General features: G+C 39.6%; 2 long non-coding RNA genes across 4 annotated transcripts in view; one reads left to right on the plus strand and one right to left on the minus strand.

Annotated features, from left to right (window-relative positions):
• LOC116782483 overlaps nucleotides 1–10,922 on the plus strand; it is a 45,735-nt gene extending 34,813 nt beyond the window's left edge. For both annotated transcript variants that reach the window (XR_004355248.1, XR_004355249.1), the window contains 2 exons: nucleotides 10,547–10,703; nucleotides 10,836–10,922. This is a non-coding gene — a long non-coding RNA (uncharacterized LOC116782483). The remainder of the gene's footprint in view (nucleotides 1–10,546; nucleotides 10,704–10,835) is intronic.
• A 7,340-nt stretch (nucleotides 10,923–18,262) lies between these two features.
• LOC116782482 lies at nucleotides 18,263–24,863 on the minus strand. Of its 2 annotated transcripts, XR_004355246.1 has the most exons (4): nucleotides 24,756–24,863; nucleotides 23,922–24,013; nucleotides 22,939–23,045; nucleotides 18,263–18,393 (listed from the first exon to the last, which is right to left on the minus strand). It is a non-coding gene; the product is annotated as an uncharacterized LOC116782482 (long non-coding RNA). The 2 variants fall into 2 exon arrangements; XR_004355247.1 differs by lacking the exons at nucleotides 18,263–18,393; nucleotides 22,939–23,045 and adding an exon at nucleotides 23,136–23,264.
• Between the last annotated feature and the right edge of the window lie 219 nt (nucleotides 24,864–25,082).

The raw sequence follows: 25,082 nt of genomic DNA on the forward strand, positions 1-25,082 counted from the left end.
GGTGCTCTACAGCTGAGTGCACAACATCTTTTGGTGCATGGGGCAATATTGGTAAAAACTTAGTCTGTGGTTACACCTGCTCTATGAATAGCAGTGTCATTTGTCATGCTTTTGAACACACTGCCTGTTCAACACAGCTGTTGACAAATTTTAGGTTGAGATAGATTTGTCCTCTAGTTCACAAACTGGCTCTTTCCCCCCCCCTCCATTGTAGTTCATCTCAGGCTAAGGAGAGAGATTTGCACATAATTGGATATTCAACACCTGTGTTTCAATTATCATAATATTTGAAGAATCTGGTGCTTCACTTAATGTTCCTCAAGTAGTTCTCTTGATTATTTGCTATTGCAGAGCTGCAGTAAACTTGTTTGTTCCTCCTTTTCTCTCTGCCTGAATTTGATTTCAGAAAGCAATCTCAGATAAAGAGGAGATTTCAGAGTCCTAATCACATGCTGCTGTTGTTGGCTTTGTTGCTGCAAGTGGCAACATAGAGTATACTTTACCTTACACTATATGAAATGCCAGGAGCAGAATACATTATTTTCTTGTGATGTAATTTTTTTTTGTGAGTTGTTCCAGAACAGGTATATCTGAAGGCCACAATAGTTGTATTCAGCAAGAATTTTATATAATATTTAATTACAAGACAGACATGTATCAAAGGGTTTTTTGGTGAGAAAACAGGTCAGAGCACATACAACAACATATCACTTCTTTCTCTGTCTTGTCAATTACCCTGGAGTCATCCTGCTTGCATAAGCTTCAGGTCAATAAAACAGATTTCAAAGCAGAATCCAGTATCTGCTGAGACACTAACTTCATCATGTGCCTACAGAAAGTGCATATTTTTTCATCATCTCTTTCTCCCAGTGTGAGTGTTCTTCTGATTTTCTTCTATGGAAGGATCCTGATGCACATTCAATGTGGTTTCATTTAAAGAATTTCTGCATGTTCTTGTTTTCCATCAGCACGCACCTTCTCTGTTTGTAATTCTGGGTAAGAATTGCTAGTTTTGTTTGTACAATTTGCAAAACTCATTGGGTCCAGGAGGGGCAAAGCTTATCACAGAAGTTTGATAAGATGGATAGATTCTCATTACAGGAAATAATAGTAAATTTAATATATTCTGTGTTTCATTATGTTTCATTTCATTATGTGTTCTGGAGCTTACAGAGTACTCATTTATGTGTTGGTTTAATAGCACTATGGTGTACTGTATGTTCTAGGCAGTATCAGTCATGATGAAATTGAGAATTTTCATCCCTTTTCATCTTTGGTTTTGGTGTAAAATGAGGCAAAATTTTGAAATGCTGCATTCCATTAAGCTGGAACAACAGAAATTTTGGACATTTCTAGTTGAAAGAAAATTCTTTTACAATCCTCAAATGGAAGAGTTTTGCTTTGCAAATTCCTGTAGCCTAAAGCGAGTTATGGTACTGACCCTTATTCAGTTTCATGGTTCCCAGCTGCTACTAAAGCTCCAAAACTGAACTATAGGATTCTCATACTATACCACATGGAAGATATACATCCTGAGAGATACACTTCATTACAGCTGGAGTCCTTTAGAGATCCCTGCCTTGCAAAGAGTAAGGGCTGGAATTAAAAAGTAAACAATGCAATGTAAATACAGGGAAATATACTGGAAAACACAGAAAATCCAGTATATTTACCAGTATATGTTTTCCAGGGGAGTGTTTCTACTGTGCTCTACTCTGCTCTATTTCCAGGTATGTGGAATGCTGTATTATAAATAATAATTACTCCATTATATATAAAAACTTCAAAGGATCACAGTTTTCCCCCTTGTTTTACAGAACACCACACTAGAGAAGGTTGAAGTGAGTGTAGACTCTTTCATTCCACATGTCTCCTGAGCACAGAGAGCAAATAGTTTAGTAGAGATTTTAGGGTGAAACCCACTGCATCACAGTGGCCCTCTACAGAAAAACATGCTGACCAAGTACAGTGAAATTGTTGAATGACAAATTGCCCTGAGTGCAGAGCTGGATTTACAGGCAAGCAGGCAGGGTAGATGTCCAGGTTTTCCACAGGCTAGATCAAGTAGTGGTACAATCTATCCTATGCAAAGTGAGAGATAAGAAGGGACCCAGGCTTGAGCCTGAGTCTTTTTTGAGGACTTAGTCTAATCACCTCTGTGAGCACAGTCAGTAGTTCCCAAGAGAGCATGTACAAAATTCATAGAATCATGTAGGTTGGAAAAAACCTTAAGGACCATCAAGTTCAACTGTATTTGGACTCTGGATACCATATAACCATATTTAAAAATGAGTACTATACCTTCCGATTTTGTAGGAAATAGTTTCAGTTTAACTCCATCTCCAATGGTGGCTGCCAGATTTAAGGAAAAGAAAAAAAAGAAAAATTGAAGAAAGAGTTAGGTGTTCTTTATTGTTTCTCTGTGGATATCCCCAATAAACAATGGCATGTCCCATGCACCCAAACCTTTCATCTGACACGTAAAGAAAAGATAATGCCAGGTATTTTATTTTACTTGATTTTCTTCTTTTCTCCCAAATAAGTGTCTTACTCTTCAGAAACATGAAAGAGAAGCTAAGTAGGCCTCAGTTTCCGTTGGCCAAAAATATTTTGAATCCTTCAAAGGAAAGCATACATTTGGACACAAGAAGCCACAGGTGCCATTTCATTTTCTTCTTCAAACATACTCTGGTGAAAGGCCTGCTGACCTTTTGTGAAAGATTGCTTCCTGAGAATATGGTGAATTTCCCTTCTGTTCTTCCCTCTCTCTGGAGATCAGTTTGTCTTATGTTTATAGAGAGTAAATCAGCCACATCTTATTTCCTTGAACTGAAGAACCCAACTAGCCTACCTCTTTGACTTCTCTTCCACCAGCTGTTCTTCATATGCTTTGATGGGCAAATCCACCCATCAAAGCCAAAGAGTAGACACCTAGGATTGTGGCTGTATTGCAAACTATTCTATAGATGCATGTAAAGTGATAGGAAAAATCATCTGCTGAATTGCATTATATCAAGAATAATTCATCAGGTAAAACTAAGACATTCTGGGAATTCAGATATGTACAAAAAATTGTAATATAGACTTCATGTTTCTTCTTAAACATGCAGAGCTCTATTTCTTCATAGATAAGCATGTACACAATTTTGTTGTAAGTATTAAAAAGTAATGATCTTTCAACCTCCATACTGCTATTTGTTCCATGTCAGCAGCCTCATAACAGATTCACTGGCCCCTAAGCTACAGCTTGTCACAAGCAAGAGACAAATGCTTAGAGAGCTTTCCCTCTGTTTGATCCTTGTAATCAACTTTATTTCCTCTACAGAATTCCAATTATCCCATTAAACAATGAGTCAGAATACTTATATTGATACAGGTGCCTTAATTGGTTAATTTATATTTGTGCCAGCCCCAGCTAAGAATTCATTTCCCTGAGGCCTCCTTAGACAACCACAGTTCCTCCTAAGTCTTAATGGTAATTCCTAGCAGGCACAGTACTTGAGCACTACATTTAGACATACCCACAAGCACCCTGCACAACACACTAATCTGTGTTTAGCCATACATATACTTGCTGCTGAGCTTTTATTTCCTTCCACCTTGTAATTTCTAACCTATTTAGTTTTAATTATAAGACTACAGCACTGACCGTATGCTTCCAAAACCCATTTGCAAGAAAAAAGTCCTAATAATATTGCTTTTTTTAGTAGCACTCCAAAGCAATTAAACACCTATTAAATGCCAGTGAATTCAACTGCAGTCTATCATATAAACATTTATTTGCATATGCTGTCTGCTGAGCGACATAATTTTCATTATTGACTTATGAGGATAGAAATAATAGACAGACTGTTTACTGAACTGTCTTTAACTCTGCATCAACCAAAACAGCTAATTAAATGTGTAACAAGTTTCACTGACATAAACCAGGAGATTTTAAAATCAAGGTGAAGAGAAGGACAAACGCTAGTCTGTTCTCTCTAAGGCTTGTTCTCACCATGGCAAGAAAATAGGATATCTAGTCCTGTAAATCATCAGAGAAACCAGACAGAACTACAGGTAGATTTTAAAAATTTACCAGGAAATCAGTTTTTCAGGACCAAGTAAACCCACTAGTGAACTGCCAGGATTATTATATTACCAAACTCACATCCTGATAAATGTCATGAACAGGAGCGTCTTCTGTATTCCCTATAAGGCAGTTTCCAAAGGAGCTATAGAGCAATTAAGTGTCTACTCAAGGGACTGTAATAGTTGTTCCTCAACTTCATTTCCAGTTTAGCTTACTTCACTGATTTAATTTCTTTCCCTCTGCCGATGTAAATTAAGAACTCACCTCCCCTCCTTATTCTGCTATATTAACTGGCAGCTTGCAGGCAGAAACAGCTGTAGAAGGTGTCAGTCATCTCTAGTCTGTAGACATAGTCCTGTACTTGCCAAAGGCAGCAGCTTGCAGAGAGCAAACAACTTAACCTGCATCTTTTGAGTTGCAGGCTAACATTCAGAATGGGGGATGATTCTGCTTTTCTGTTCATGGGATTGTGTCTCTGTTTGTTCTTTCAGAAGATACATTCAGTTAAAGTAAATTACATTGAAGTAAATTAAACCATCAGTTTCTGCCAATGATCATGTACGATACCTGTTTTACATTCTCTCTTGTGCCTCATGTAGTGGACTGACACTGGCTGGACACCAGGTGTCCACCAAAGCCACTCTGTGAGTCCCCTCCTCAGCTGGACAGGGGAGAGAAAATATAGTGAAAAGCTCATGGGTTGAGAAAAGGACAGGGAGAGCTCACTGACCAGTTACCATCACGGGCAAAACAGACCTACCTTGGGGAAATAAGTTTAATTTATTGCCAATCAAATCAGAGTAGAATAATGAGAAATAAGACAAAATCTTAGAAACACCTCCCCCCACTCCTCCCCTCTTCCCCGACTTGAGTCCTGATTTTCTGTACCTCCCTCCCATCCAGTGCCTCAAGGGGATGGAAATGTAGGCTTTGGTCAGTTCATTGCTTGTTGTCTCAGCCACTTCTCTCTCTTCAGGGGGAGGACTCTTCACTCTTCCCCTGCTCCAGTGTGGGTTCCATGGAAGACAGTCCTCTATTAACTCCTCCAACGTAAGTCCTTTGGGCTTCCCACAGGGTCACAGCCCCTTTGGGCATTCACCTGCTCCAGCATAAGTCCCTTCCAGGTGGTGCAGGTCCACCATGGACCTCCATGGGCTGCAGGGGCCCAGCCTTCCTCACCATGGCCTTCACTATGAGCTGCAGAAGAATCTCTGCACCAGCGCCTGGAGCACCTCCTCCCCCTCCTTCTGCACTGACCTTGGTGTCTGCAGGGCTGTTTCTCTCACATATTCTCACTCCTGCAGTGGATCCATCTTATAGCAGCCTGGAATTGGCTCTGTCAGACTTGGGGAAAGCTTCTAGCAACTGCTTACAGAAGCCACCCTTGTAGCCCCACCGCAACCAAAACCCGGCCATGCAAACCCAGTTCAGTTCAGTTGTATGACCTGATGTGTCCTTGAAATGTGCTAAAAGCTTCAGATGCATATAATTTTAAATAAGAAATAAAGTAATATAATTTGACTGGCAAACCCCCATTCATTCCAGCAAAATAGTGGTATCTACAGATGATACATTCCAGCAAAGCATCTTTTCATACACATGAGCTGACAGGGAAAATTTGTCAGTGGTTTAGTCACCACTCAGCTGAATCACCAATCTCTTAAAAAATAGCTTGATTGCAGCAAGGGGGTTCATGTCTCCTACAGTAAATTAGATTAAATGCAATACAACAGGTACTCTGCAGAGGTATATTTTGGGATAGAAAACAAATCTGTTTCTCCTTGTGGGTGTTGGCTAATATTTTATGTTGCTCAAGTAGTATCTTTGATAGGCTGGAGTGCCAATTGCTGCTGTGCAGCAATATGAAATAATGTCATCTCCAAATGTGCCATCTTCAGGGACACTGCTTCTGGAAATGATCACAAAACCAGTGAGGCTTCTCCTCCCAGGCTTAAGTGAACAAGTTCCTGTTCACAAAAAGCATAATCTCCACAAGAGAATAATAGCTGCATTTAGGATATCTGCCTTAGGGAGGGAACCACTTAAGATGGTGACCTAGTCCCCAGATTAAGCTTGCCTAGGCTCCCCAAAACAGCAGTTGGAACACCAGGCTCTTGAGCAGAGAGAAATTCCTATAGGACACAAATACATTTTGCAATTCCACTTTGTAAGAATTTCAGCCAGGATCCATTTCCTTTTTTCCAAAAGATTCACTGAGATATTTTTACAAATGTATGTAGCGGTACCTGGTATTTTGATTCCTCACAGTCTGCACATTTAATGTTGATCAAGAAATGTGTTAAGAAAGACGGAAGAGGAAAACAGATGAACCAGTCTGGGTTACTTGATGACCTATCCAAGCTTTAATCTCAAAGTCAAAAGACCGGTGTTCTGAAAGTCAGAGCTGAGTAAATTCCAGCAGGTTCAGCATGTTCATCAGGAATATCAGAATTTGTGAATTATTGTCTTTTCACTGATTATGTTTGTGAATGTGAAAAAAGTTGTCAGGAGTTTTGCATATCTCTGGGACTTCTACAAAGTTTCTTCCCTGGTTTCTCTGGTATCTACAAAACTGTGAATGAAAATGGAAGGTTTTTCCCTTCAGGTGGGACGTTTCTTGGATCTCTGTGCTTTGTTTGGTCCACTGTTTCTGTAATAGGTGGACAAATTTTATTTCTGTTCAATTCTAAAGATGCTTTTTTTATATATATCCATCTTCATTTTCTACTGTAAGGTGCAACCCTCAAAATATCATGAGCTGGCTTTGTGGCATCACAGGCTTGCATTGCTGACTTTGCAGTGACAGTGCTTGTAAGATTTCCAGGTCGGTTTTATGTCATCAGAGAACTGATTGCTGAGAAAATTTGTCAAATATTTGAGTCTTCATTGAGAGCAACTTCCAGCCTTTTTGAAGGCTTTCCTACAATTTGCTTTATAGCATCTACAGCTTGGATGAAACACCCAAGATGTTCTGGGAATTTGAGTTCATTCATCTTGCAAAAGCCACTGAAACAAATTTATACTTCTACGTAAGTGTTATCAATACATATATTCTTTAGGTTCTGGAATAAACCCAATATGACTATGCACTTTCCATATAAGAAGGGGATGTCCTTTAACATTAGAACAAGGATACCAACAAGCCACAAAAATACTGTCCATATTTAAACAAGCTCTTTCCATACTGAAGGTTTTTGTGCAGGTGTCTGTGCTGAAAAATAATGAAGAGGCTGCAGCAAAGAAGAGCGGGGTTGGAGAGATCATAGATAACTGTAAACTAATCCTGTCTTTATTTTTCTTGGGTTTAGTCTGAGTCTGCCCATTATAAACTGACAGGGCAGATGAACAAGCATGCTGTTGGGACACCTATATAGGCAGTACCAGTGAGAATGCTGTGGACAGAGGCTGGGTTGCAATACATGGGCGGTAACACTGCTGTGTTTCCTGAACAACACATTCAGGGTCTGAATAGTTTCAGACAGTTCCATTGTGGGAACAGTGCACATCTTTTTTTTTCTTTTTCTTTTTTTTTTTTTTATTCAGCTCGTTCTATTAGCACTTGGCAAATTTTGTTCATTGTTCATTTCAAATATTTGCATCCCATCCTAATGACTCTCTTACAGCTACCATAATACATAATGGGTGTGTATCATTGCCAGCTATTCCATTGAAATTACAAATATCTTGAGCATTATTTGAAATGTATCATCATCACGTGCCATAACTTATGAGCTTTGGATGCATGGTGTAGCAACAGTGGGATTGTGGAATAATGATGTGGAATAATCATGAATATTCATGCAGAGGCTGCATTTCCTGTGTTTATGAATTGTTTTCAATCTGGAGGACTCCATCAGTTGCTCAGATTCCTCAGGGATGGGAACTACACAGAGAAATCCCATGACAATTAATTATTCATTCATTTTGCATAAGAAAACAATAATCTTCAAACTTCATTTGAATCAGTGTTTAAAATGGAAATCTGAGAAAGCCTTTCCTGCTGCTGGAAGTGAATAGCAAATTAAAACCTTCCTGGAAGACTGCACACAATTTCCACATGTTCTGAGTAGTGTGGTATAGAAGGGTTTGTACCAGCACTGAGGGACAGCCACCACTGCAGAATTACTGACTCACTGCTCTCTGCAACTGTTGTCCAAATGTGGCCTCAGTAGAAATGTCACAAGTAAAATTAAAATGGCTTTGAGAAGGTCTGAATAGACTAACATTGACCTTCTGAGAGTGTGAAGAGGAATGGTGCTGCTGTTGCCAAGCCCATGCAGGAAGGAAGCTGTAGTGCTTGTCCAGATGACTAAAGTGAAGCAGGAGTCTCCTCCATTGCCCGGTCCAGGGTCAGCCCTACCAAGGCTGCTCTCTAGGGGTCTGACCAGAGTGTGTTTCAAGGGCGAGCACAGCTATACCAGTACAGCAGTCCTGGGCTTCAGTGAGTTTTAGGTTTTACTTCTCTTTCAACCCATAGTGTCCACAAGAATCTGGTAGCTGATAGTCATGTAAGTGGCCATAAAATACTGCAAATACCCAGCACTGCTCAGAAAGTCTTTCAGAAGATGCAAATGTGGAGAGCACTGACATTTGTAGGTGGAATTGGTAGTGGTCTCTGGAGCAAAATAATGTTTAATTCATAGCACTTTTTTTCCTACACAAAAAGTTATGAAAATAGCAATAAAATTAACAATCCATGAGAGCAAGAAGTCAGGCAAGAAAGACAAGAGACCAGCATGGCTGAGTAGGGAATTGCTGGTCAAACTAAAGGGAAAGAAGCAAATGCACAGGCAGTGAAAACAAGGACAGATGACCTGGGAAGAGTATAGAGATGAAGTTCAGTTCTGTAGGGATGGGTGAGGAAGGCCAAGGCAAAGCTGAAACTGAACTTGGCAAGAGACCCAAAGAGTAGCAGAAAGGGCTTCTACAGGTGTGTTAACCAGGAAAGGAAGATCAAAGAAAGTGTAGCCCCCTGATAAACAGTACTGGTAAAGTGCTAACAATGGATGAGAAGAAGGCTGAGACACTCAACAACTTTTTTGCCTCTATCTTCAATAGTAACCTCTCTTCCCACACTATAAGTGGATGGACAGCAGGACAGGGACTGGGGGAGCAAAGTCCATCTCACTGTAAGTAAAGATCAGGTTCATGACCACCTGAGGAACCTGTACATAAGTCTATAGGACCCGATGAGATGCATCCCAGAGTCCTGAGGGAATTGACTGATGTAGTTGCCAAGCCACTCTCCATGACAGTCAGGTAAAGTCCTAGGTGACTAGAAAAAGGGAAGCATTGTGTGGGTTCTGATGTAGCAAACCATGTGAAGAGACAATGGTAGGGCCGGGATGACCCAGGGGAGCTCTTTGAAGTGTCCGGTGTGGGGACTGTGGTGGTCCTTTCCCTTGGCAATGACGCCTCGGAAAAAGGCAGTAAAAGTCCTGGAAGCACTGGGGATTTTATCCTGTTTCCTGAGTTCTTGTGATGCTTCACTTCAGGAACCCCCCTCCCTTTCTGGCAGGTCCTGAGATGCTGGGAACAGTCCCTCCCTGGCTCAGCTCAGTTGCTGGGAGGGGGGTCCCCCATGCTCTGAACCATGTGATGGTATGAAAAAGTTCTCCAAAAACTTTCCCATTTAACTAAAACTAAAACAGACAGACAAGATTTAATAGGTAGAAGAGTTCTCAGTCTTCTCAGGAAGAGACTCCTTTTATCTCTCCCTCCAAGGTGATCAGTGTTATCAGCTGGTTTGAGAGCCCATTTGTGCCAGAGCAATGCAAAAGGAACAAAGCATGACTGAGAGATACATGCAGTACAGTGCTTTTCAGAGCTTATTTTTAGACTGGAAATAATGTTGGTTTTAATCTTCCTTGACAGCTATTTTTAAAGGCACACAGAATGGACATTGCTATTTTACCTGTCAATTCAACCTTGTTTACAAAATCAAAGAAACATTTAAATGTACCAAGATTGTAGATTGTACCTTTCTTTCCAGTCCTTTTTTTGTCTCAGCTGAAAAAATTCTGGTAACTAACTGATTTTAACAGAATATGACATTTTCTTTGCTGTGCACAGGGGCAGTGGGTTTTTGGGATAGAGCAGATTTCCTGTGATTCACTGGATCTGTGTAGTGGGCCCCTGCAGAAGACTTGGTAAATAGGATATACTGATTTCTAGCCAAATCTAGGCAGAGAATGACCACAGACCTTGGTTGTAGAGACCCGTATATTAGCATGAGTGACTGACAAATAACCTGAGCCCATCCCATGACTCTCCTTAGCTTGTTCCAGCAGAGACGTGTAGGACTGTACCACTGAATGCCCACTTGGTGACTGCTGGACCAACTCAACTGATAAGCTGTAACAGAGATGCCTCAGTGTGGGCCCCATGCAGTACATGTGGACAGCACCATCTATGTATCTTGTCTTATCTTGAGATGGAGCAGAATGCCTACGTGAGTATTTTTTTACCTGGCAGCAGAAATCATCAACAGAATTGTTTACGAAAATCCTAAAGAAGCTGTACAGACCACACCAACAATGAACCTGGCTGCTGTTGGGATGTGTGCACTGTGCCATGATCCATGAAGGGACTCATCCAGGACTGTGATAGGGTTGCCAGCATCAGCAGGGAGGTGAGATTGCTATTACCTCTTCTAGTGCATCTATTAGCATCAGAAGTGCTGTCGCAGTATCTATTATTGATATCACCTCTTACAGTACTTCTATTATTTATACAATAAGCTAGTTATGCATTTCTTCTTCAGATCCCAAAGGAACGGGTACCTCCTTGGTGCAAAACAAGATGCTGGGAGATCTTTCTATTTTCAGTATCGCTTTGGTTTCGTGAAAATCCACTGATTTTCTGAACTTCTGGAGATTACTAATGAATGCTTTGTCACCTTCCTTCACTGGCTGAGAATGATTGTTCTCATGGTTTCTATGTTGAGCTGACTTATCTTTGCATCCTTCCCTTCAGTGTTTTGGGAATGCATCCAAATCCATGTTTTCCTACACAGAAAAGCCAGACATTTTACAACTCGGTGAAGTAAGTATGATGCTATTGTTAGCAGTAGCAAAACTTTTAGTCCCTGGGTGGCGAGACAAAAAGGGTTGAGGGGGGCAAAGAGCAAGGTGCACACACTCCAAAACCTGGACTATCTGTTTCTTCTGCTTAAATTTGACTGACATGGGGACCACTTTTGGCTAAGGTGCATGACCCATAGATCCAACAGATGACCAAGAACCAGCTACAAATGGGCAAGGCATTAGGAACCACAGTTGTGTCCCTGATCCTGGCCTTTATCCATGTTCCAGCAGCTGTATGGGGTGAGCAAAGACATGGCTGGGGAGGCTCTATGCGAGGTGAGGGTGTATTCACCCAGGAGGGATTCCTCCCACCAGGATATACCATCAGGTTAGGGCTGCTCTTAGTTGTTTGACCAGGTCAAACTAGCTGGAAAACAGCCTGGTTTGAATGTACAGCAGTAGCAAAATAGGTAGTGGAAGACAGGGAGAGAGGACACTCCTTGGAGAATCAGGGCAGGTTTGGTTGTTGTAGCCCCTAGTTAATGAAGCTAACAATACTGTAAATGGCAAAGAGAAAAAGAGGCTCAGGCAGAGCAGCAGCAAAACAGGGGACAAACTTATTTTAAACCTTTTCCTGCTATCTCAGTAAATGGCTTTGATCATTTCACAGAAACCAATGGGGGAAAGAAATTACCTCAGAGAGGCAGAAAATCCATTTTATTCTCCTTTTTCCTCTTTTCTAATGTGCTTTCCAATACAGATATGGCAAAGGTACAGAACAAGAGCAGAAAAAAATAAAGACAGTAATTTCAAGAAAAAGGTAATGCACTAAATGCTACCTGCTGTCTACCCCATTTCAGATAAAAAGTAGTGAGCCTCACTGCATGCTCTAATCTCAAGAATTCAAGTTTTATGTTGAAATCTGTGCTTTTACTGAAATTTCAGAAAAAGTGTAAGGAAAGGCAGAAAGAGAGAAGAGAACCAGGCAGGGACTAATCAAGGCCTAGTTTGTTTCAAAGTCTGTTCTATCCAAATATCACAGAGAAGTGCCTTAACAGAAGAGATGTTTTGTCAAAAGAAAGGCAATGTGAGATCATAAAATGAAAGATGAAAAAGTCTTACTAGAAGATTAATAGAAACATACATATCCTCAAATCTGTTAGAGAAACAATGCAAAGAGCCTCAGATGAGACACTTGAAAAAAAAATGTGCCTAGTAATCTTGAAAGAATGGTAACTGCAGTTATGTCAATTCAAGACAGCTAAGTTGAAGCTTTTCTCTCCATTCTTTCTCCCACACTGCCCTAGGGTTGTGACTGATCACCAGCTGCCATTGATACAACAGCTGGTCAGAGACTTTGCCAGCAATGGTGATGTATTGAAACTTCAGGTCACAAAGGATGGGTGAGGCCCACACCACCAAAGAAGCACCTCCCGAGCTCTGAGTTTAGACCCCCCCTGCAAATCACATGAATCAGAAACAGCAGCGTGAAGTTTTAAAGAGGAATAGGCATGGTGGAGGCAACCACAGGAGTCACACAGCTCAGGGCCGTTACAAGTCAAGACACAGTTTATCGGCAGCTTCCCCAGGCAGCCTGGGAGCTCATGGGTAATCTGTTTCTCTAAGGGCTCTGGATGACTTTTTCTTACATTGCAGTTTAATTACAAAGTCTTTTGCTCATCTTTACCTTTAGTCTTTCAGCCATCCCAGATTCCAACAAGTAGACACTATTTTTAGGCTCTTCCAACCTTACTGTTGTGGAGTACTCCTGAGACAGTGACATGCTTTAGCATTTAGCATTTTAGGGCTCTTCTATGCTTAAGGTCCCAATTTGTTAGAGGTTTAAGTAAAAACAAGTAGTAGTTTTCTATCGTATCACATTTAATGGGCAATGCTAAATATGCCACACTGCTTAGATGTCTCTGAAAACCAAAAAGGAGTAGACCTTCTAATCTGTGAAATCAATGTAGTAGCCAGGTCGTAGGATGGGATCACTCAGCCACTAGATTTGTTTTTTCTTGTGTATGTGTGTAGATACATCTGAAGAACAGGGGAATATATAAATGGCTCACAATTTTTATACAGCTAGGTTGCAATTTCATGAAACTTTGCTCAGCTATTAGGCACTAGCACCAAGGCCTAATACAAAGTCCACTTGAGGCCATTAGAAGGAAACTCGTTGGACAACTCTTCGTCATGATTGGCTTTGTTGTGGCTAAAGATCGCTCTTGAACATACTGCTTTAAAGAGTGACCCCCATCCATGTATTTATCTCTGCTGCAGTGGTTGGACTTGGGCCAGAAACTTTCAAGTAAGGGGGCTTTCTGACATATTTTACTGTGCTTTGAAACAAAGATCTGAGAGATCTATTCTATTTCTTTAGTAAGTCAGTGTTTCTTCTTTTACTAAGATTGAGCTAGGGATGGCTATATTAAATATCACAAGATGAAATTTACTTCAAATACTGTATGGACACAAAATCCAAAAATCACAAAGGTAGATTTTCAGTAAGAGTTTTGCTTGCCTTTTTGCTAGTGAATGCCCTCTGTAGTCCCTCTCAATGGTGATAACTGGTTACATTCGTTTATACGTGTCAAAAGCAAAAACATGAGGAGCCTTTTTAGTCAGCTGTACAAAAGCACCTGCTGCTCATCTTGATTTCATAATTGAGGGGAAAAAACTAAACCAAATCAAATCAACCAGATTACTAGATCTGCATAGGAAGGCAAAGAAGTTTTCTTGAACAAAGAAAGTTCATTGTAACAAAATGACATGACCGGAGCAGAAGTGGGACATCATACTAGCAACAGAGGTCTAGAATGTGCGTGAACCTGTATGAGATCACCATGGTCAGCAGCTACATGATGATTTATATTGCCTCAAGACCTAATTCCTTGCTGATAGTGAAAAAATATCTCATTTCGACACCTCTTTTCTCTAACCAAACCAGAGGCATAACTGTGACCACTTGAATAACACATCACCGAACAAATCTCCATATTCCCATCTTATTCCCCTCACTCACCAGACACTTAGCCTGCTAAGCCTGTCTCATTCCCTCATCCCCAGCTCATACAGTCCAGCACCTCATGGGATCCTGCAGCCCTGCACTGTCTTGCTGCAATCTTTACTTGATCTGTTTCTTATGCTTCTCCCTGTAGGACTCCTGCAGCAGCATTGCCACAGCTCAGGGAAAGGATGTGGCTTCATCATGAGGATTGCAACACAAAATGTTTGTCTCTTTTTTGTTGGCCCCTCCTGAACCTCCTATCTCAGGTAAAAGGAGTTAAGTTTAATTGTTTTCCTCTGATTTCAACAGGTAAATTCAACTAGCACTAGGCTTATGGATTTGGGCTGGCATATTTGCTACAGCAAAATTCACCAATATCTCTGATGTTACAAGAATATAACAAAAAAACTGAGAACCACTGAGGTGGAGCAGCATTTATCTCTAAAAAAAAAAGTTTTCAAGGTAGTGAGTTGCTCTGTTCCAAATAACCTGTGCTCTTTGGGTGAAACCAATATAATAATATTCTCGTATGATTTCAAAGCCTTCCTGATTTTGGGACCCCAAAGCAGCACAGGCATTTTATATGTCAAATACCACTATGGCAACTGTGAAACTCAATGCCACTTTGATATACAGCTGCTCTTGCCTTAGGGCTCAAGGCAGGATAGCTTTACTATAAAGGTGCCAGATCCAGAATCACAACTAACATCTTGCACTTCCCACACCAGTGGTCCCTCGAGGCTTGAGGAAGAAACTGGGCTGTGAATAACAAGGTATCTGAACAGTTGGTGACTCACTAAAAGTCCATGGTCTGAGATATTGAAAGTCTGCCAACAATTTTATCATAGTTGTCAGTGAGAGGAAAGATAAGAACAAAACCACAAAGTGTTGTTGATTTTTAAAGGTCAGCATACTTATGGTTCAAAGTCACTGTGGAAGGAATCTTCTGGTTTTTCACAGAGATTTCACTGAGAAAGAGATAACTAAAAAAAATGTGGATTACCTGCTCTTAATATAAAATACCTATAAATTAGTGTTCTGAATACAGGTAAACCTAGTCTATCAGTGGTCCAAATTTAACTACTTATTCTTCTTTGTGTTTCCAATGTTGAATTATCTTGAACTTCTAAACATTTCTCATCAAAGGAATGCCAAATTTATGGAAATATTTGCTTGTGCATTTTATTGTCTCTCATCCCAAAGGTGGTGTAAGGTAAGTTTGTGCAGTGGGATTACCAGGAAGCAACCAATGAATCACATGAGGAAGGTGGGAGAGCTCCAGGAGTTAACAGTTGTGTCTGAAAATTGTGCTTTCTTTTTGTTGTAGTCTTACTCATCTTTACCAAATTGACAAAATTGCATTGAACTGGTAAAAAAATACTGGTAATCGTTTACATTAATGCATCTAATATCCCTGTGGGTTTCATTTTACACAAAACAAACTTAACCAAAAAAAATCCTAATCAAATTATCCTCAATATGAATTATAGTATGTTCACAGTGCAGCAACACACAATAAAAATGGAAGATTCCAAACCACTTAAAGACCATGGGAGATCTGTAGGTCCCTGAGATAGAGATGGTTAGATGGAATAATTTATCCTGCTGGTGAGTCTTGCCATGTCTGACTGCATCTGTCTCATTTGTTATTTCTCTACCTCCTACTTTATATGGCTCACAGATGTTACCCTCACTGCATTTTTGTGAACTTGTTAACAGAATACTAAGATCTTTTTCCCTTTCTATGTCCTGTTCTGTTAAATAGCTCAGTCAAGAACATTTATTAATCAAGCATAATTTCTTCCTTTTCCTCTGCAAATTCAGACATTGATTATTGTGTAAGACACTGTCTCTTTGAAGTATATTGCACAATAATGGAAATATGTTCAGCTGTAGGTAGACACCCCAGATGATCTATTAGATATCTCTATACTGTTCTATTCCTAGCTTGATTTTTTTTTCAGACTTAAAGTAGGATCATTAACAAAATCTTTTAAAATATGGGCAAAAATAAGAATAGATACTGAGTATAAACTGATGTAAACTGCTGTTTGTCCCATACTGAGAAATTCTTTGCCTTCTGTAGAAAGTTTTGCGATTTCTTTGTTTGGCACGGGAGAATTAAACTTAAAACTCAATCCTCCCTCACTGTCATTGCATTGTGCAGCATATCTGCTCATTGCAGTTGTGGAGCTGCTTTCTGTAGAGGTGAAAAAAGCCATTGTTTGTCTTCATACTTCCATGCACTGAATAAGTCCCTGGCACTGAGGATGAGATACAGAAAAGTAATGTGCAAACTTGCATTGTGCAGGTGAGAGTCAGTCTCTAGTACAGTCACTGGGTTTTTCTTTATATTTCTTTGAGACCTTTGTTATTTCCTTAGCTCTTCACTGCTTGCATAAATAAGATTTTATCAGCAGAATACTGATGAAGAGCCCTTATAGGGTTATCCTGACTTAATTTAGCAAAAAAAAAAAAAAAAAGGATGTATCTTTTGTTAAGGAGAAACTCAACCTTTCCTGAAATACATTTTTCTATAAGCCTCTAATTTATGGCAAATCTAATTCAAAGTTACCAGAATATTGCATTCTTACTGGATCTCGTACTGTGTAGACTTTTTCTCCTTTAATGTTAAAGTTTTTAGAATTACTTTTTTTTCTTGGAAACTTGTGATGCTAAAATTCAAAACAGGGGACTGTTTAGCCAGATGGATACTGTAACAGTAGCATTGCTTATTAAAATAAGCAGCACAGACTTACTGCTTTGCTTTGCCTTTTACTGTCTTTTTTTATCCTCACGAACTTTTAACGCCATGCTGAAGATGAAAAGCAGAACTCTTGGGAAAAGAAAAGTATTTTTCTGATTTTTGTCAATGGGACTTTTCAGAAAAATGTGCAGTAGTTGAATGTACTGTAAAATTTCTTAGAAAACTGTATTTATGTGGCTCCCAAAGAGAACTCCTTGTCCTGCGTCACTTCCTCATGACTAAGCGGCAGTATGCCATAGAAAACACACGTCAAAGGATTTGGTCCTACCCTGGTTTTCTGAAGGAAAAGATTTATGCCACAGTGGTTCATATGCACATGTGTCCTACCCATCCTTAGTAACTTTGCAGCCTCCGGTGACTCAGTGACATCTGACAGAGCAGTGGAGTACTCAGAGTCTGGCAAAGTTCCTGAAGATCCACGTGGGAGAGACCTGTTTTGAGGGAGAGAACTTCAGGCTAAAGTTGGAGAATTTGGGCAGAGAGTGGTCAGGCACTCTGATGCATGTCTCCTCCTTTTTACCTCCTCCTCTGCCTCTCTACTCCTCAACTTGTAGATCTTCTTGTGTTTAAAGAGTGGTAATATGTATAATATGTTCATACTTCAGCCTTGACATAACACAATTGAAATCTTTGTCCACCACAAGATGCAAAGTAATTGAAACCCAAGGCTTCTGGTATCTGACCAGAGACATGGAGTCTTCAGAGTGTCTCAGCCAATTTAAAGTATTTGGTTCTTCACTAACTAAACCCTTTATTTTATATGTATTAAGTCAAAAGGAAGAAAAAGAGAAAAGAGAACAAAACAAATGTTTCAGGGAAGTTCAGCTGAAAAGACTAATTTGTAGATGGTAGTAATCATATTCCTTTGAAAAATCTCTTAATGACATCAGGCAATCCAACTCCTGTAGTTTTTGCAACAACCTATGATAAAAAATTTGCCTTGCCTCGTTGTTTTTTGGTTGGTTGGTTGGTTGGTTGGTTGGTTTTGTCTTGGTCTTTGTGTGTTTATGGAATTTTCCTCCTTAGTCCTCCTTAGATTTAGGATTAAAACTCAATGCTCACACTAGGGTCAGAAGTTCACTGAATTAATCTGTTGTTGCTTGGATCCCTGAAGTGGGTTCTATTTTATTATGGAATGCTTAGGAATTACTGAAACTTCAGTGGAGACTGTTAATGAGAAGCTGGAAGTCCACTGACTAATTAATATGTTGCAGTCTCTTTCACTTGGTTTTAGTTCTATACCATGGCCTGGGGGGACATATCTCTTAGGTTTCTGGCAGCAGCCTCATTATTCACAGAAATGGGCAATAACTTCTTCAAATAAAACCTTTTCATTGATCTTAAAAGAGAAATTTTAACTTTGAGCTCTTTATTTAGTTTCATAGCTATCTTTTTTTGTCATTTTTGTTATACTGGGACCCTGAGGTCTAGTCAAAAAGGTCACATCACTTTGGGCTATGCGTCATTAGGACTTGCAGGTCAAATGCGCTTGGGTCAGAAACTGCGCAGCTGTGAAACTCTGAAACAACAGCAAATATTGAAGTTCAAATGGATGGCATTTCTCCCTGGCAGTCAGTTCAGAGTGAAATCACACAATGCTATTTCGGTTCTGGAGGGACAGCTTTCAGATACCTTTCACAAAAAGAACACAATTCCAATCTATAACCTACAGTCAGTAGAGGTCAGAGCCACAGACACTTTTAGATGTCCGGTTTCCACCCAGAACTTCCTCTTGAAATCAAGAAGAAAATGGACACTCAAATGAGATGTGGTGGTTAGTTTCATAGAGGCGATTGAAAGGTTCAAAATTAGTTTTTGGTGTCTGATCTACAAAAATCACCAAAACTACCAGCTGGGATTTTCTGGCCATGGGGATGGCTATGGGGATATTATCTCTGGAGACCAGCCCCAACTCCGAGAGCTATTTTCTGTCTCACTGAATTGTAGTTTCAGGAACACAAGGATTCACTTTGTATTTTGTGAAACTATCATAATTTTTTAATAAATATAAATTAGTCAGTGTAATATGAATTTGGTTTTTTTTTTTTATTTTCAGGAAAACATTCTCCAGAGAATAAAATAATTGCTGCAAATTTGTGATTACTGTATGTAACAGTTTTGAGTCATGTTATGTAACATTCAGCTGAAAGATTTTGACAATATGCAATGATAAGTATGAGGTAAGAAGAATAGGATAGGATAGGATAGGATAGGATAGGATAGGATAGGATAGGATAGGATAGGATAGGATAAACAGAACAGGTATTCAAACAGTTATCAATGAGTGCCCTGAAAGAATGTACTCTTCCCAGGGTTGAAATCTGTATTCACATGGGCTGGTGGAATAGCAATATGTATTCTACATGGCCACATTAATTCAAAGAACTGTTTGCATTTTTGGAGGGTGTGGAAATTACTGTAGATTATTCAGAGATTTGGTGTTATTCTATCTGACTTATCAGTTCTTTATTTTCCCCTTGCTTATTTCCCCACTAATTTTCACCTCTGGTCCCTCACATTAGGAGGTCTTTGTCTTCACTGTCTTTGACTTTTGGAATCGTTTGTTCCCCGTAGTGTAAACTGTACTCGAGGGAATGTGTCATCAGTTTTCATATACCTCCTGCAGTCTGGAGAAATCACATTAAATTTTTTATATTGGATATTATCACTAAGACATTTAAGAAACAAAGTGAAAACCAAGTTGAAAGACTTTCAGTTGTTTGACCCAAAAGCTTCCAATACAGGTGCCCCACAGCAGACTGTGTGTGCCTTTGCTGCATAAACATGTAATAGCAGTCAGTGGCATCAAAGGCTGGCTTTGACACATTCCTCTAAAACAGTTATTTCTCACTAAGGTGTTGCAGATCCCTCATATTACAATTTGAATTTTATATTTCTATGACCTAAAAATAGCTCAGGTATGATCTACAGAATCAATGGATATTATAGACATATTTAAGAAAGGAAAGTTATGTCAATGCTTGGAAAATTATGGAAAAATATCTAGTTTACTGCATAGGTTTAAGATTTATTGTTCCCACTATTCTCTGTGTGTAGAGAATACAGATATATGGATAATTCCTCCCATGACTTTCAAGCTGGTTTGCTGAATTTTAGAGGACTTAGATACACCATTTTCCAGTGGGTTTGAAGATGATAAGTGACTAGGTAAAACAAAGGGACCAGTAAGGGATAGACTGACATGAGCACACTCCCGGTTGCACTAGGCAGACCACAGGTGAAATAGATGTTTTGACTGTTTCAACCAAGGCAAAAGCATTAGTCAGAGCTTAGTTTGTTAGCAAATTCAGCCATAATTCATCTGTAATAAATCAAGCTTTGCTGCTTCTACTGCTCCCAGAACTGTTTTTTATATGTTTATTTTAGGGTTTGGCGCCTGCCATAAATTTGGGGCTGTTTTTCAAACAGTGACAGTGATATATTAGTATGACTATGTTGGCTCCCAGAAGTGGGACTGTAGACATGCTGAACAAACAGAAGCTCATGTTTCCTTTTTTCTAAAAAAAAAAAAAAAAAAAAAAAATCACCTGTCGTGAAATTCATTTGTGATCAAAGTTCATAAACATGGTTTACTGTTGACCAAGGAGACTTTGAAAGAATTCACTCGAGAACATTTACGGGGTGAATTTAAATTAGTGTGCTCCCATTCATTTTTTTTTCTGATAATCTAACTTAAACATTATCAAAATTATCTGAACAACACGGTACTGGATTGTATCTCCTAGGCAGGCTATCAGTGCAAGGACAGTTCAAGACTCTAAAAACAGCCTTTTGCTTTCAAGACTTTTTCTCTATTTCAGCTGAAGTAAGAGAGCTGTTTCCAAGAAAAAAATTAAGGAAAAAATATTTTGTTTGCCCTGAAAACGTAGTGTCAAAAGAATGTCCATCTTTGCCAGGAACAAGGTAGGAAAGAATGGAGACAGGGTCAGAAATGTAGATCAGGAATGGGGAGCTCCCAGAGACTGATGCTTCCTTTGTGGCCCAGAGGGAATTTTGTGTGCAAGTCTTAGTGATCAGAAAGCAAAAAAGAAATGGCACAAAACAGGATGGGCATACCAGGGTGGGAGAAACAGCTGGAGACCCAGGAGGTGAAGTAGCAGTACCCCAGTGGGATTGTATATCAGTGAAAACAGAAACCAGAGCAGGCTGGGTACTGAAGCAGAGCAGAGAGGGGTGAGGTGCCAGGGCAGGTGTACAGGAAAGAAGAGAAAATGAGTGGAAAGCAATGAGAAGGAGAATGGCTGAAACCTGAGGATACTGAACACCCCACACCCAGAGGAGCAGAAGACAAAGTTTCTTTGCTGCTGGAAAATGCTTGCAAAGCTCACTATCCAACCACATTTCTTGTCTCTGGTAGTAGCTGGTTCATACAGGATATAGAGATTGATTGCTTTTAACTAGGGAGATTATAAACCAAGGTTGCTCTGTAAGATGGTGCTTCAGTTCTATGCCTCCCGATACTTATTTTTGAAGACAACCCAAATTTTGGTGTTCCAGTGCATTTGAGTAACTGACTTTGTAAATCTAACCTTGTAGTCTTCTCATAATGTGTTTATGTTAATAGAGATATATGCTTAAAGGGAAAATGCCAGAAAACAAAGCCTAAATACAAACAATGCAGCTGGCATAAACCCCAAACCAAAAGAGAGACAAGGTTGTTGCTACCTGTTCCTCTCCTCCTTCTCTACCCGCAGCCAGAAAAAAATGTGATGTTTAGGAAAACTGGCACAGATTTCATTTGCTGGCAAGGTTAATGGAGAGTAGAAATTCAAGGGTAACTTTTTTTGTTGCACCTGCTGTGTAAATGGACCAACAACTCAATATTATAAATATAGCCAGTCTATTCATCCACCATGATGAATTTTTAAACTGTGAAATGTGAGACTGAAAAAAAGGAGGAGCAGAAATGGTTATGATTGGTACTTATATTATTATGATGATGGTCTCAATAAGCCTAGAACACCAAAGCTCTGAACTCTACAGTGAGGAAGCTCAGACAGAAACAACTTTAAATCTCCTCCTCCAGACCCCTTTACATCCTTCTTTGTCTATGATAGCACTCGCTCTCTGATCTCCCTTCAAGCTATAAGCACACAGATCGCCAAAGCCATCTTTTTTTCCCTTTTGACCCGATTATGACACTTCCAGCTCTGAAACATTATTTATGCTGTCTTGTTCTCTTCGTTATTTTCTCCTCCTTCAAAGACCATGCAGGTTTTGTTCTTTATTTAATCCCTCTGACATGCTTCCAAATGCCCTTAGTCCCTTGCAGGTGCTTCCCAATCTTTTCTGACAGCTTAGGTGAGAGTTGGCTCTTATAGTTCCAATTCTTTGCAATATTTTATCATGTTTGGGGATCAGGTCTGGATGAGCAGAGAAAATGTCTTTCATTGCATAATCTCTTATGGACCTCTTTGATTTACAAAAAGGAAAATATGGAAACAAAATGGAAACATATGTGAGTTCTTATGCTGATTGTGAAAAGGCTGGGTAGCAGCCTGTTGGAGAGAGATGGAATACTGGAATCCGCACAAACATTCCCTTTGCCTGGAATATGTCTTTTGAGGTTTGTTTATCATTGACATGAACTCTGTTTTAAACAAGCAAATACCAAAATTATCATTGCATGCTTACCTGGATCTCGTGAGCGCCACCTATAGAAAAAGCTTTCTACCACATGTGAAAACAAAGCATGGTTGATAAACATGATATTTGAGAGAGAGAATATTGTCAAAGAAAAACTGGAATAGCTGTTTCTTCCAGAAACTCCTTCCTTTAAAACCATTAGGTGCACTGTGGATGTAGTGGTGTTATATATTCTAATATAATGGAGAATTAAAAAAAAAAAAAAAGAAGAAGAAAGGTTTTTGAATTTGCATTAAAGTTTGTTTGTGCATCACCACAGCCTTTTCTCTTTCTACTGGCCAAACATGAAATGAGGGTCTTTGTGTTAAGGCACCAGCTTCACAAACACCCTACTGGCGAGGTAGAAGGTGTGCCCCTGGACTGGATCTCAGCATTTTTGCTGCAGCTTGTATCATACCTGATTGATTCCCCTCAGCCTCATGATTCTGCAGGGAAGAAGAATGTTTATGGAATTACAGCAAGCTGAGTTCCCCAGACACACATGCTCTCAAAGCATGCCTGCTTCTATAGAGTGGAAAAGCTTTGATTAATAGGAATAGCACTAGACTTTAAGGCGCACTTTATTTCATTGATGAACTTTGAAGTGTCTCCGGCAGCAACGGTTTTGTAAACTGTAATTGTTAACATCGCTTATTCAGGATTTACAAGAGAGACTAACATTGCCTATTTTTTCAGGCTGCTACAGGGATAAATAACTGATGTTGAAGAAGCAAATCAGAATTTCTGTGGGAAAAAAAAAATAGAAGGAAAAAGAATTGTGTGTGGGTTTTAGAACCAGCAAGGCATTTTTCTGAGGTGCTCGTAAAAGTACATGCTGTGATGTGACTGTGTTATAAAAGAGGGAAGGGTGATGTGTGGGCTCCATTATATAATATTATTCCAGAGCTTAAACGGTGAAGGGTCACAATAGAAAAGTGATATCATGGAAATCAATTTGCATCATATACCACTTAGAACATGCAAAAATTAAAGTGTTTGTTCAAAACCTCCTCCATAACAGGATTAACTGACAAGGAAATTAAAAATTATGTAAGAGGAAAAGCTGAAGAGATAATCCAGGATGATCCAAAGGATTTTGCAGATATCTCTGTACTGTTAACAATCTTGTCATTAAATCTAGCAATTTAATGAGCTACATTCTCCATTGGTATAAATACAGTTCCATGTACACACTTAATGCGTTTTTTACTTTGACATAGATCTAAGCATGATATACTTGTTTTAGTGTATCATATTGTACATCAGTACACGTATATTTAGCAGTGTACTCCTGTTGAAGGCAGTATATCTGTGTTGATTAAAAAGCCAAGGATGTGGCTCATAAACCATTACTTTCAGGGATGTCTGAAAAAAGTGCTTGAAATCCTGCTTCATACTCACAGTGATGTATAACACTGGCTTGTATCTGCAGTTTCATCTGTCTCTTGGTGGTTGGTGTTGTCAGACATTTTGACACATTCTTTTTTTATTGGCTGAAAAACAATGTAATAGTAAATAAGAATAAAATGAACCAGTTGTCTTCATAAGAAAAACATTTTAGGAAAGGTGCTATTATTTCCTTGATGATTAAGTTGACCTATTGAATTTGCATGAATATCCTTGCGGAGTTACATGACTGTATGAATGTAGTGAAGACAGTTTGGGTCCATCTTTGTCTCATGGGTCACACTAGGAGCAGCATGTGCTAAAAGCTGACTCTCGACTAGTTTCTTATCATGTGCTCTGTTACAGCTAGTCTGCTGCAGTAGGAATGTGTTACAAAAGTCAGAGAGTGATTGCTGCCCTTCCTTCTCCTGCCTTTTGCTTGTCTTTTATTGCTTACTGCTCCTGGAGCTTTCTTGAAGCAAATTGAGTGCTGCCCTTAGTGTCTCTCCTTGAAGTTTGTTGCTCCAATCAATCTCTTCTTCCCATGAATAATCCCCACTTTCTTTTTTAAAATATTAATTTTTGCTTCACTTTGGGCTTCTCTTGCTTCAGCCAGCTCTCTTTGCAACGCAGCACACGTCTCTTTCTCTGAATGTGAAGCGTACAGATCAGCTCAGTGTTTTATAATGTCCTAATTACTGTACTCACAGGTTACGGGTTATAACAGTAAGCCAGAGGGTCAATGAACCTTTTAAGTTAAATGAGAAGATGTATCTTCGTGCGACCTAATTAGAAGGTGAAGTTAATAAAGAGAGAAGAGGGAAAAAAAACAGTAAGAAAGTCAGATACCTTCAAAAGCTGTTGAAAGAAGCAATCTACTGGGGTTCTTTTAAGTACTAGCTGGCCTTTAACAAGAGGTAAAGTGTGAGGATCTTTGTGAGAGCCCAATGATGAGAGCTGGAAGTTGCCAAGTGGCAGTTCTGTGGCGTACATCTTTGTGACACATGCTAACAGGAGAGACAGGAGGAACCAGAGGAAGAGCAAGAAGCTTGAATGGCTGCTTGCATGGTGTTGGTAGGCTAAGCAGGGGCTGGGGAAGCAGCAGAAGTAGCTTCCTGATGCCTTCTCCTTTAATGCTTCCTAGGAACCTTGTGCCAGAGGAGGGGAGCCTGCCTA

Source organism: Chiroxiphia lanceolata, chromosome 2 (genome assembly GCF_009829145.1).
Source record: "Chiroxiphia lanceolata isolate bChiLan1 chromosome 2, bChiLan1.pri, whole genome shotgun sequence".
NCBI classification, from domain to species: domain Eukaryota; kingdom Metazoa; phylum Chordata; class Aves; order Passeriformes; family Pipridae; genus Chiroxiphia; species Chiroxiphia lanceolata.